Raw genomic sequence first — 13,451 nt, forward strand, 5'->3', positions numbered from 1 at the left:
GACTCTGAAAATATCCAGTTGGTCAAGCTTTACTAACATAACAGAGAATGCTAATGGTTGGGAGTAGTAGGTAAGGCAGAATGGAAAATTCCTAAAAGAAATATATGTATCAGTTACAGAAAGAAAAGAATTGCTGTAGGACTTCTGCAATAATTAATTAATTAAACATTATTATCTGTGCCATTTTTGTCCAAGGAAAAATTTACATTAGTTTGGATGCAAGTGTGCAATGTCTTATTTTATTCTATATAGGGTTTTATACTGCGCTCATCTGATTTTCTTTACAAAACTTTATCCATGTATAATTATTATTGCTGTAGACTGTAGGAGCCTTAGTCATAGACCAAGACCTCCATTGCGATAGATGCAGTACAATGAGATGTTAGATGGGATGGGATCTGAGTTACTACAGAGAATTCTTTCCTGGCTGCTGGCTGGTGAGTCTTGCCCACATGTTAAGGGTTTAACTGATCGCCATATTTGGAGTCAGGAAGGAATTTTTCTCCAGGGCAGATTGGCAGAGGCCCTGGAGGTTTTTTGCCTTCCTCTGCAGTATGGGGCATGGGGCACGGATCACTTGCGGGAGGATTCTCTGCAGCTTGAGGTCGTCAAACCACAATTTGAGGACTTCAATAACTCAAGACATAGGTTAGGGGTTTGTTACAGGAGTGGGTGGGTGAGATTCTGTGGCCTGCATTGTGCAAGAGATCAGACTAAATGATCACAATGGTCCCTTCTGACCTTAAAGTCTATGAGTCTAAATCCCTACGTTTTTAAAAATATTTATCAGCTTCCATACTGTACTGTAGTTTTAAATGTGAGATTTATCCTGCTGGAAAAAAGTTAGGTGTTGTTCTCAGGTCCTGTGCTCAAAATTTTGAGGCTATTTGAAGTATGTTAGATGCTCTTTTGTAGACCTCGACACATAACATATAGTTTACAAATGAAATAGTGGGTACAAATGTACATGTTTGTCCACATATCTTTGTGGTCAAGCATTGGTGTGACTATGGATCACCTCTGGAGTGGTCTTCTTCATGATCGTTTGGAACCAGGCAGGGAGATGGTTGTTCAAACTGCCTACACTGGACAGCACAAATGATTGTGTTTCTTTTGCTCTCATTCATTTTTCATTCATCCAGATGGTGTGGGGTGTGTGTGTGGGTGTGTGTGTGTGAATAAGATTATTTAAATAAAAAGACACTTAGACCGAGATCCTCAAAGGTATTTAGGCTCATAACTTCCACTGAAATCAGTGAAAGTAAGGAGCCTAAATACCTGTCAAGACAGGGCCTATGTACTTACCCACTCCTTTTTTGTAAACAAAATCTGTTCTGCTTTGAGGTCTTAAGGACTTTTCTGTGCAGAAGCAACTGTGTCTGGAAGAAAATGCTGCTTGAAAAAAATATGGTGCTATAGTAGAGGCTAATTAAGCCTGTGCTAGGTGTTTATGGCTGGAATCGGAAATAAAATAGACATCTGTTACCCTGGAACAGTTATTTGCGTAAATGTTTCTAATATGTCTCTCTAGACCAGATTTTAAAGGTATTTAGGTGCTTAAAGATGCAGATAGGAGCCTAGTGGGATTTTCAAAAACATCTAGGAGCCTAATTCCCATTGATTTCATACATGTTTGAAACAAAGCAAATGGAGATCATATTTGCCAATATATTGCTTGCAAACTGTATATATGTTCAAATTACTAAGTGAAATTAGTGTTTGTCAAAGATACCAGATTCACAGCGTAGCACAGAAATCATTTCCTTATCCACAAAATAGATGTAACAAAAGTAACAATAAAGCAGTCTTCCCACACTGCCTTGCCAATGTGTCTCAATCTTATTTTTCAGAGAGACTGACTTTAGGTGCAAGGAAGTAGTTCAGTCTCACTGCTAGTGAAATACTTAGCTTCTTTCCTGAGGCCTCCAGCTCATTTCCCATAGTGAACAAAACGGCCAACAGATAATGTATTCAATTACTATCTCTCCTAGCTCACATTTGAACTAGTGAGCTATGAAGAGGTGAAACGCTCAATAGTCCAAGACCAATTTATTGAGTCACTTCATAAATATACATATTGAGGTTGAGTAACTTCCAGTCTTCCTTTTTCTTACCACTTTGTTTTGTTTTCTTCTCCTTCCCCTTTGTTTGATTTTTTCATTTTCAAACTGGAGCAGAATCTCACTAATCCTTACTCCTGGTGGCTCACATGAAAAGTGGCAGTCTTTCCCCACACATTTAATCACACTATGCCGCAATAGGGTCTCTTATTAATTTCTAAGATGTCAGTTTTTTTTACAGGGCATTTTTTTAGTGCATTATGAGGGATTTATATGTAAAGAGCTAAAATGAAAATATATTTTTAAAAATTAATGAACAACAAATATTTTGTAGTGCATTGTCCTTATGTTTCTGTAATTTTTCATAGTTCTCCTTGTCAGAAGAAGTGAGAGATTGTTGTATTTACTTAGCTAATCAGTATTGAATAAGAAGAAAAACGTAATTGCAACTTTTACAAGCATACACATTACAACCCTTCATGCTTTTATTATTTATTTATTTTTATTTTATTTTATTTTATTTTAAAAGATAATGTTGTAAGTTTGTATAATTCTTTACAAAATATATGACAATGGGCTTGAGTTGTAACTTTACTCAGGTAAGTGGTTCCCTTGATGTCAGTAGGACTATTTATGTGGATAAAAAGTTACTCGTGATTCATCCCTGCCCATCCTGAAAATTGGACACAGTACTCCAGCTGAGGCCTCATCAGTGCCAAATAGAGCAGGATAGTGACCTCCCATGTTTTATATATGACACTTCTGTTAATACACCCCAGAATGATATTCACCTTTTTCACAACTGCATCTCATTGTTGACTCTCCTTCAATTTGTGATCCACTATAACCTCCAGATCGTTTTTAGCAATACTACTACCTAGCCAGTTATTCCCTATTTGTAGTTGTGCATTTGATTTTTTTTCCTTCCTAAGTGAAGTACTTTCCACTTGTCTTTATTCTATTTCATCTTATTGATTTCAGACCAATTCTTCAATTTGTTGAAATAATTTTTAATTCTAATCCTACTTTCAAAGTACTTGCAACCACTCCCAGCTTGGTGGCACTCCTATCCATTATCCAAGTAATAATGAAGCTGTTGAATAGTACCAGACCAGGACTGACCCCTGTAAGTCACCACTGGATATATCTTCTTAGTTTGACAGTGAACCATTGATAACTGCTGTTTGAGAATGGTCTTGCAATCAGTTACTCACTTACCTGTTATAGTAATTTCATCTAGAGCACATTTTCCTAGTTTGCTTGTGATAATGTCATGTGGGACGTTGTCAAAAGCCTTATTAAAATCAAGATCTATCATGTCCCCTGCTTCCCTCCACATCCACTAAGCCAGTAACCCTATCAAAGATGGAAATTAGGTTGGTTGGCATGATTTATTTTCGACAAATCCATGCTGGCTATTCCTTATAACTCTGTTATCCTCCAGGTGCTTACAAATTGATTGTTTAATAATTTGTTGCAGTATCTTTCCAGCCAGGTATCGAAGTTAGGCTAACTGGTCTATAATTCCCCTTTTTAAAGATAGGTGCTATGTTTGCCCTTCTCCAGTCCTCTGGGAGCTCATTGTCCATGAATTCTCAAAAATAATTGTTAACAGTTCCAAGATTGGTTGAGCTAATATCTTAAGAACCTTAAGATGGATTTCATCAGGCCCTGCCAACTTGAATACATCTAACTTATCTAAATATTCTTTAACTTGTTCTTCCCCTGTTTCGGCATGTTTTCCTTGCCCCCTTCTCGTTAATATTAATAGTGTTGAGTATCACCATTAACATTTTTAATGAAGACTGAAGCAGAATAGGCACTAAACCCTTCAGCTTTCTTGATGTTATCAGTTATTAGCTCTCCTTCACTGCTAAGCAGAGAACCTGCACTTTCCTTCATCTTCTTCTTTATCCGAATGTGTTTAGAAAGCTTTATTGCCTTTTACGTCCCTTGCTAGGCATAACATCCTTTTTGATTTTTAGGTCTGTGATGTTATCTGATTTAAAATATGACCATATAGATCAGGGGTGGATAAACGTTTTGGCCAAGGGCCACATCTGGGTGGGGAAATTGTATGCAGGGTCATGAATGTAGGGCTGGGGTTGAGGTGTGGGAGGGGGTATGCTGTGCAGGGTATGGTAGGGCGTTGGGGTGCAGGAGGAGGTGCAGAGTGTGGGAGGGGGCTCAGGCCAGGGGGTTGGGATGCAGGAGGGATGCAGCTGGGGGCTCAGAGCAGGGGGTTGCAGTGCGTGGTGCATGAGGGGTTCAGAGTGTGGGCCCTGGCCCTGTACTGCTTACCTCGAGTGGCTCCAGAGTGGCAATGGGGCTAAGGCAGGCTCCCTGCCTTCCCTGGCCCCACACTGCTCCCAGAAGTGGCCAGCATATCTGGCAGTGGCTCCTAAGGGTGCGGTGAGGCAGGCGATTCCACCATGCACTGCCCTTACCTCTGGATACAACCCCTGAAGCTCCCATAGGCCGCGGTTCCCTGTTCCCGGCCAATGGGAGCTGCGAGAGCAGTGCATGGAGCCCTCTGCTGCCCCCTCCCCAGGGGCCGGAGGGACATGGTGCTGGCTGCTTCCAGGAGTGGTGCGGGGCCGGGGCAGGCAGGGAGCCTGCCTTAGCACCACTGCTCCATGGGGCTGGCTATCCCACAGGCCGGACTGAAAGCCCTGACGGGCTGGATCTAGCCCATGGGCCATCAGTTTGCCCTCCCCCGCTACAGATGATTGTTGCAAGCACTGTTATATATTGCAACATATCTTGCACAAAATGTGGCATGTAAGATGTCTATTAAAAGGTTATGATTTTCTGGTTGTGATTATGCTATCTGTATGCGTGTATCATCTTTGTATTTGAAGTTACGAGTATTGGCACTATACCTGTATTTCAAATGTTTGCTCCTGGGCTAACTAACAAGGTATTTAGCCAGCACATCTTGGAGGGACTATTCAAATTGAGTGGCCCACCAAAAGGACGTTTAATTCACAATGGACCATGGGAGGCGCCCACCTACACTGAGTGGACTGTCCTGTAAACGTGCTGTCTGGAATATAGATAATGGCTTCCTGCAATGACTGAGTGAAATTGGGCATTGACATGTGACTCCAAACTCCCATATTTTACCTGTAATTTTTCACTAGCTGTGCTGAGGTGTTTGTTTAAAACAGTGGGGTTCCCTCCACATGGCAGAAGATATAAAAGGCCCTGAAAACTCCTGCACCAGCCTCTATCCTGCTCTAGCCTCTGGACTATGGACTATACTAATGGGAGTATTCTAACCAATGGACTGAGGACTTTCCAATGATTTGCAAGCAACCAGAGACTTGACATAAGCCAGCAGTTTATTCCATCACTGTTACAAGCCTGAACTAAGAACTTTGCCATTATCGTATGTATTTGATTTCTTTCACCAATTCTTTCTTTCTTTAATTAAATCTTTAAATTTTAGATACTAAAGGATTGGCATCGGCATGATTTTTGGGTAAGATCTAAGTTATATATTGACCTGGGTGTGCGGCTGGTCCTTTGGGATCAGAAGAACCTTTTATTTGATGGGACTGGTTGTAAAGAACCACTCACTACTTTTAAATCCAGTGTTTTTGGTGGTAATACAAGGGGTGGAATGCTGGAGGAAACTGCTTTTATGACTTCTTGTTAGCCAGCGTGGTGAAAGAAGTTTTTACTTTTGTTGCTAGTTTGGTATATACTATGGAGGATTAGCCACAAGTCTTGGGGTGCATCTGCCCTATTTCTCAGCAGTTTGTCCTGAGTTTGGCATCCTCAGTTGTGGCCCACTGAGGCACGGTTACAGGGTCATTAAAGATCTCCTGATGTAGTGTAGTTGTAGTTATATTGGCACAGTTGTGCTTTTACCAGGATAGTTTATTTTGTTCAGGGCTAGGGAAGTGAGCTACACCAGTGAAAGTGCAACACTGCTGGTGTAAAATGATCCTTCATAAGCTGAGTGATCTTAGCATGCAATTTACGCACAATGTGTTTTCCACTGTGATGTCCTTACAACTCTTCTTCCCATTACTTGTCATTAGTTTAATTCCACAGCTGCGCCTCACAGGTGAACATTAAGTTCAAAGGTTATTCTCTGAATTATTTTGGGATTTCAGTCTTGTATTGTTTTAAAATACCTTTTCATAATTACAGTTTATGTTTTGCTATTTTTCTTCCTATCTCAGATTTTAAAAAAAAAATTTCAATTTTCTGTGTTGATGCCTGCACTAATGACGGGAACACATCTATAGTTATTCTTTGGATTCCATTCAAGAACATCTTCCTTTTGCACTGGGTGTGGAAAGCTCATGCTCATTTTGTGGTTTCATTAATTGTTTAATAGTGGCTATCAAATGACAGGGATTGATGTTTGAGTTAGTCACTTTTAAAATGATTGTTAATTTTTGGCAGTTTAAAAGATATTATAAAATCCAATGTGATTTAGGTGGACATATCTGCAAAGTGTTAAGATAGACAAGGAGCTTAGATGTTCTGATATTTCTCCTTTTCATTCCTGCACCTAGCAATAAGTCTCTGAGGAATTACAGAGTTAGCTGTTTCAACTCTCAAAGATACAGTAGTGGAAAATATTGAAAAAAAACCCAAAAATAGTCTAACAAACATTATCTGAGTCCTAAGTAGTTGCATACTTTCCAGTGCAAAGTGTCCTATTATAGCTGCTTACTTTCTCTTTTCCTCCTTCTCACTAGGTTATTTTTGCAGTTCTCATTTTTATGCCATAGTCATGACTTCTTTAAATATTGTGTACTTGCAATTTCTGGTTTCACCTCAGTGTTATTTATGCACAGGGTAATTTTTTTTCAGTACAGCTTCCAGTATTTTTTTATGGGAGTTGCGTGCCTAGTTTCCCTCTGTTGTTGGAATTGTGCTTCTAGGACAAAAAATGAATTTCTGTTACATTTTGTAAATTTCACTAGTAGATGTCATGTTTGACAGTTTCATTCTAATTAGTCACAGGTAAGGCCTGTATTTCTAAGAACTGCAGCCATGAGACCCAGACTAAAGAAAGTTTCTCAAAATGTGTACATGTCTGCAATTATTTAGAATATAGAGCTATTTGGAAGTCTGGAATTATTTAAAATCTGTGATTACATAGGTCAGCACTGTAAACCATCATCATTTTGCAGATCTCAGATCTTAATAGAAGTGTTATAATTCCAAATCTGAAAATCCAGATGACAGAGGAAACATCTGGCCAGATGAGTTTAATCATGGAAAACAAGTATAACATCATTTTCAATTTCAGTTTTTCAACAGACTGTACCATGCATACACTGCATGTGTTTTAATCTTGTTTCCTGATTAAAATCTGGAATTCTTGTAACTGATTTTGTCACTGTCAGTTATTGCACTATCAGTACTTTTTCCCTAATAAATATAACTTAGATTTCATTTACATTACATAAAAGTACATAAACAGAATAGCATATGAGAGGAAGCATGGAACTCCCAGGAAACTGGGAGTCAGGATTCTTGGGTTCTAATCCCAGATCTGCTCTTTATTGGCAGACCAGCTAAACTCTTTCTGCCTAGGTTTTCCCTTCTGTAAACAAGTGGCATTAATACGTACATTATTTGGAAACTTCAGTTAATGTTTGTAAAGTACTTCAAGCTCTGCTTTCATAAATTGGAAGCATTGTTATTCATATTCAGAATACCTTCTCTTCTATTAATATTTCCCATTCAGAATGCAGAGCTCAGAATGGAACAAAGAAGTTGAGCAGGGAATATCAGAAGTAGAATTTACTGATCAGGGCATGGTATTCCTCTTATGATATACCCAAGGCTCTGAGAATTCCGTATGAATTGCTAAACCAACTGTACCTTCATGCACGGTGAAGATAAAATATTCTGAAATATGTTAAGAATTCAAGAGAATGGCATCTGAAAGGGAATATTGAAGGGTATGTCTACACTACCCGCAGGTAGCAATTGGTTTACTGGGGATCGATATTTCGCGTCTCATCTAGACTTGATATATCGATCCCCGAACGCGCTCCGGTCGACTCCGGAACTCCACCAGGGCGAGTGGCGGTAGCGGAGTTGACAGGGGGCGCCGCGGTCGTCGATCCCGCGCATGAGGATGGGAGGTAAGTTGAAATAAGATACTTCGACTTCAGCTACGCTATTCCCGTAGCTGAAATTGCGTATCTTACATTGACCCCGTCCCCTACTGTAGACCAGGCCTTAGAAGAGAAGAATTTAGCATAATTCCCAAAGATCTAAATTGCGCAAGCTTTACTTACATTGTCTTCAGTGGGATTGTTCTTGGGAGTAATTTGATTGATCTAGACCAGTGGTTCCCAAACTTGTTCTGCCGCTTGTGGAGGGAAAGCCCCTCAGCACGCATCGCTTCCAGCAGCTCCCATTGGCCTGGAAGCTGCTGGAAATGACTAAATGAGAGAGGCTGGGATCGGCCAGAGTCTGCATGGGCAAGGCTCCCCAGCTTCTTAACAATCCTCCACCCCACCTCCCAAAATAATCTGTTCCATACGTCTCCCGCCCACACCCAACAACAGTACAGGTTCACTCTCAGGCTTCTTCCCAACAATTACTTCCCTTTCCCTCAGCTCCTGCACTACTCCTGACTCTCCCAAGCCCTTGCGCTGCTTCTGAGGGATGCAAGAAATGCATTTCTGTATAGTGGTTTAAATGAATTATTACTCAGCTTCTGTATTAATATGCCTAGTAAGGAATGTAATCATCAAAAAACATTTCCTGAATCTTTTTTCTTGCCTTTACTGTTATAGACATACTTGCCGACAGGTATTTTGAAATAAATTACCAAAATAATTGAAACTGGCATGATTATATTGTGGTGTTATGACAAATATGCAGAATTTAAAAATATGCACAGAATTTTTAATTTTTTGCTGGAGAATTCCCCCAGGAGTAGTAGTTACAAGGAGTCACGCTGAAGTGAGTGGGAAGATCTCCTGAAAATGTAATAGAAAAATAGGACTCTACTTAGGGAATTGAAATCAGTGGGCTCCTTGTGTGAGTAGGATTGGGACTTTTAATAGAGGTCTTATCATGCCATTGGTTTGGAAGCAGAACTCCCCATTGACTTCATTAGGGAGTTTTGCTGAATAAAAAACATCATGGTAATGGCCCGTGATTATGTTGTGAGAGTTTACATAGATACGTCTGGTTTGCAAAAAAGAATTTGGCCCTGAGCTCCATGTATTTAAAGGCCCATGCAGAGACTATGTCAGTCCAGCATGGACTGCTCACACAATTGGGGCTTCCTTTCTAAATAAAACCTAACTGCCAGTTCTGACTTTCTGCCAGGACTGTGCTCCTGCAGCTCAACAGCTGTAAGCTGTTCATTGATTGAACTTGGGAGCTACAGACCTAGCATTCCAAGATCTGATTCCCCCTCCCCCCCCCCTGCACTAGCATATGGGTTTTTTAGTTGGACTGAGTCCACCCTTATTGATGCTGGCAACTGTAGAGTTGACTCTAGTTGGTCTCAGCTGATTGCCTGGCTGGACTGCCTTAGGTTTTGGATCATGCTTAGCTGTGAAAGATTTGCTCCTTGTTATAGTGTAGGTTTAATAATAATGATTTATGTAGATCCATATGCAACCCATTACCAGTAAAAATGTTTTAGACTAACAGTGGTGTAGTAGTAGCTCACACAATATCACTATGCAGGAAACATGCACATGGGGACAGCCTTGGATCCCTGCTCCCGAGGCAAGTGGAGACCAGTCACAATGCAAATAGATTTTTCCACTGTTCCTCCTCATAAGGCTCATTACTGTACACCCATCTTCTGGGCCTAAATTTACCTCTGACCTTTTTTGATCTCTCTTGAATTACTGTAGACTGTTCACATTAGAAATATTGAATTAAGATATGAAGCATTTATAAAGGGTAGGTCGACAGACTGAAGCACAGATAGGAAATAAATCCAATACTCCCTGCTCTGTTTCTTGCAGGGGCTGGGGGAGGTGGGGCACGTTTGATATCTTGGGAACTGAGGCCCTCAGTATCCTTTAAATAGGATCTTAACTTCACTGGGCTATGGATCAGGGTTTGCAGGTGGATCCACTGAAATGCAGCAATGAATACCTTGGGGCACAAGCTGCTCTTTCTACATTCTCAAACAGAAATACAGTATTGCTGTGCCCCAAGGGACAAAAAAAACCAAGAGTGGCAGCACTTCAGCAGCAGCTCAACCGCGCTGCTGCTTCTGCGGCAGTTCGGCGGCAGGTCCTCCCTCTCTTCCTCCTCGGCAGCAGTTCGGTGGCAGCTCAAAGAGGAAGAGAGGGACTGAGGGACCTGCCGCCGAATTTCCGCCAAAGAACCGGACATACCGCCTCGATACCGGACAGAGTGCTGCCCCTTTGAATTGGCTGCCCCAAGCAGCTGTTTGCTATGCTGGTGCCTGGAGCTGGCCCTGTTTGTAGGGTCTCTGTGCATGTATATATGCCTCAAATTTTCATTTCAGTGGTAATAGGATTAGGTCCCTTGTGGGAAGCTAAGGGCCCTTGGATGTGCAGTGTATATTTTTAGAGCTTAGTGTTACTGACCCTCCCTTTGTAGTATGTAGAATTGAGCCTTAGTAAATTACAAGAAGAACCATGCATTCTGTAACCGTCTGATTATATTTAATAATTCTTTGCCTATATCCTCATGTATCCTTATGAAAATTTACCTCTGAACATATTGTCCAAGAAGCCGACCTCGTTCTTTATATGCTTTAGTATTTAAAAATAAAAAACTGAAAAAGTTATGATATAAAATGACAAACTAGTCCCTTAAATATTCATTCGTAAGGCATTGGTTTGTATCAGAAATATTTTACCCCTCATGGGGAAAAAAGAGAGATTTTTTTTTAGCACCTTATAATTCTGCCTCCACAAAGTTACAGACAGTCATAAATCAGAGATTTATGAAAAAAAAAAGCCATATAACACAAAGCTTGACACGGAAAGCAAATATTTGGAGAAACTTGATGACAGCACAGGATATTTTAAAAAATAGTTTTCCACTTGAAGAAGCTTAAGGCACCTGGATTTCAAAAACAAATTTCCACTGCTCTGAGGCACATGTTTTAAAGAGGTGTGGCAAAACCAGCCAATTTAGAAATAAGAACAAATTTGGTTTGGTGTGTTTAATTTTTGCAATGACAAGCAGCATAAAACACAAGATAGGAACAGGAGAACAGAAAATAGATCTGTACATATGAATAGACCCAGTTCAATTACTTGTTCAGTGTTTTCTTTTTTAAACAAACGTTCTACTTCCTTGAGGAGAAATAATGTGGGCTACTCTCATACAGGCTCGTGAGACTTAGTACTATAGTTGGCCAAGTATTTAGTGGGAGAAGATGCCCCAAAGGATTCAATATGCAGGTGATGCCCATTGCAGGCTTGGTCCTGCAAGGAGCTGAACACTCTGATCTTGATCCATTAAAGCACTTAAGCACATGATTAAATGCTTTACTGGGTAAAGATCAGAGGACTCACTACCTTGCAGGACTAAAACAGATACACACATTGCAGCAGAACCTGTATTTTAGAAGAGAGAATGAGAGAGAGAGAGAGATCTGTCATGCAGAGCAGAATAAATCTATCCTCTTTCAAACAAATCAAAGCATGATAGCCCTGTTTTCTTTTGAAGGTACATGTTATTGCAGCAACTTCAGCACTGAAGAGGTTTCACTGTATTTTGGTGCTTAACCTCTACAAAGCAGGCTGTTGGTTTTCTTCCTAGCACCGAAGTAATATAGATTCTTCGGTGTTGGTGATTTAGGTTAATTAAAAGAACACTCTCAAATGCTGGCACATTTTTGGTTTGACTCTTTTGATCTTCACTGTTTATAATTGATTCTCACAATCTTGAAAATCTTTCTGCATATTTTGCCCATTTTCATTTGCAGATAATTATTTCTCTGTTTTTGTTTCCCCTCATAAAGCAGGGATGACGGGTGGGTGCGGCAGCACACCCTGGCTTTGAAGTAGTAGTAACAACTAAACACATCGTTTCTGATTTCAGCACTCCCACTATAAAAATTGTTCCACCATCCCTGCCATAGAGATTCCTTTAAAACGTCCTGATTCTGTTTATTCCTTTGCATCAGCTAGTGTAAACTTGGGGCCTAAACCTGTATTCGTTGGGAATTTTAGACGCGCAAAAAGTGCATAGTTCTAGTTATTGGAGCTCTGAAGCTTGGCTTTGTTTGTTTGTTTCCACACCCTCTGCTGGAACTTCCTGCTGCAAAGTACTGCACAACTGGCTTACATAAATAGGAGCCTTTTATTTAAGTTCTTATTTTCAGATGTATTAATTCTGGACACTCAGTTTGAGACACCTACATTTTTTGTAGAGGTGCTGAGCACTCAGAAATTCCATGGAGCGCTGGAAATCAGGCTTTAGTTGTCTTAAGTTGGGCACCCAAAATTAGTGGATGCTTCTGACAATGATCTCAATAATGCATGGGCCAGCTTTCCACCAGACTAGATATTCTTGGTCAGGCAGACCCTTAACTGGTGTAAATTGTCACAGCTCCATTGAGGATCTGCCCCTTTTGCTCCCTAAGTACATTCTAAGTTACACCTTTTCAAAGCAAATTGTATTGAAGGTTCAGTTGGTTGCTAGGGGATAGTCTGCTCAGTTACACCATTATAATCTAGAGTGTCTCCAGTAACAATTACCCTATTTTTCCAGTATATCAACCAACCTGTGTGCAATACAAGAGCTAGGAAGAAGGAAGAGCAAACAGTGGTACATCATAGCACAGTAGTTAGTACTGAAGGGACAAAGCAGCATTACCGGAAGATGTAAATAAGAATTTTTTGTTCTGTTTTGGAAATTTCTAATGCTCCGTAACCTCCATTAGCAGAGTTTGAAGAAGGAGCATGCTTTGAAATTGTGATTACTTGGTACATCTGATGATATAAATAATTTTTGCGAGACAAGGTTTTCTAAAATTCATATTGCAATATATGATGATGGAAAAGTAATTGCACCTGCTTGTGCAACATGGATTCTAATTCCTTATATAGCTCTGGTTGAATGTTGAAAATGTTGAAAGGAAACTAATCTATTTAAAAAGCTAGCTGGAAGATGAGTCCTGTTGACTGCAAATAGCTAGTTAGCTGTAGATCTTATTTCAAACTGTCAGTGACCATTATATTCTGGGCCTGATTCTGATTTCGTTTAGACCACATATATCAGAATTCTAACGAAAATGGTAAAATTACACTTATGTAAAACTGGAACGAGATCAGAATTGAGCCCTGTATATTTTTTAGTTTATGGAAGAGTATTTTTCCACACAGCAAAAGCCAGAGGATGTTGGAGGTGTAAATTCTTTAGAAGATGGATGTGTACAGTGCTGCATGAAGCTGT

At 40.1% G+C, this 13,451-nt stretch overlaps 1 protein-coding gene across 5 annotated transcripts in view; it reads left to right on the forward strand.

The window, feature by feature from the left end:
- The window catches only part of SH3GL3 (SH3 domain containing GRB2 like 3, endophilin A3), a 73,091-nt gene that overhangs the window by 37,035 nt on the left and 22,605 nt on the right, over nucleotides 1-13,451 (forward strand). Inside the window, exon 1 of one of the 5 annotated variants that reach the window (XM_050966669.1) lies at nucleotides 8,073-8,179. The exons of the other annotated variants lie outside the window; for them this stretch is intronic. The gene's annotated coding sequence lies outside the window, so the exon portion shown is untranslated. Of the gene's footprint in view, nucleotides 1-8,072; nucleotides 8,180-13,451 lie in introns of those variants that run through there. 5 annotated transcript variants of the gene reach the window in all.

Source organism: Gopherus flavomarginatus, chromosome 9, assembly GCF_025201925.1.
Source record: "Gopherus flavomarginatus isolate rGopFla2 chromosome 9, rGopFla2.mat.asm, whole genome shotgun sequence".
Taxonomy (NCBI): domain Eukaryota; kingdom Metazoa; phylum Chordata; order Testudines; family Testudinidae; genus Gopherus; species Gopherus flavomarginatus.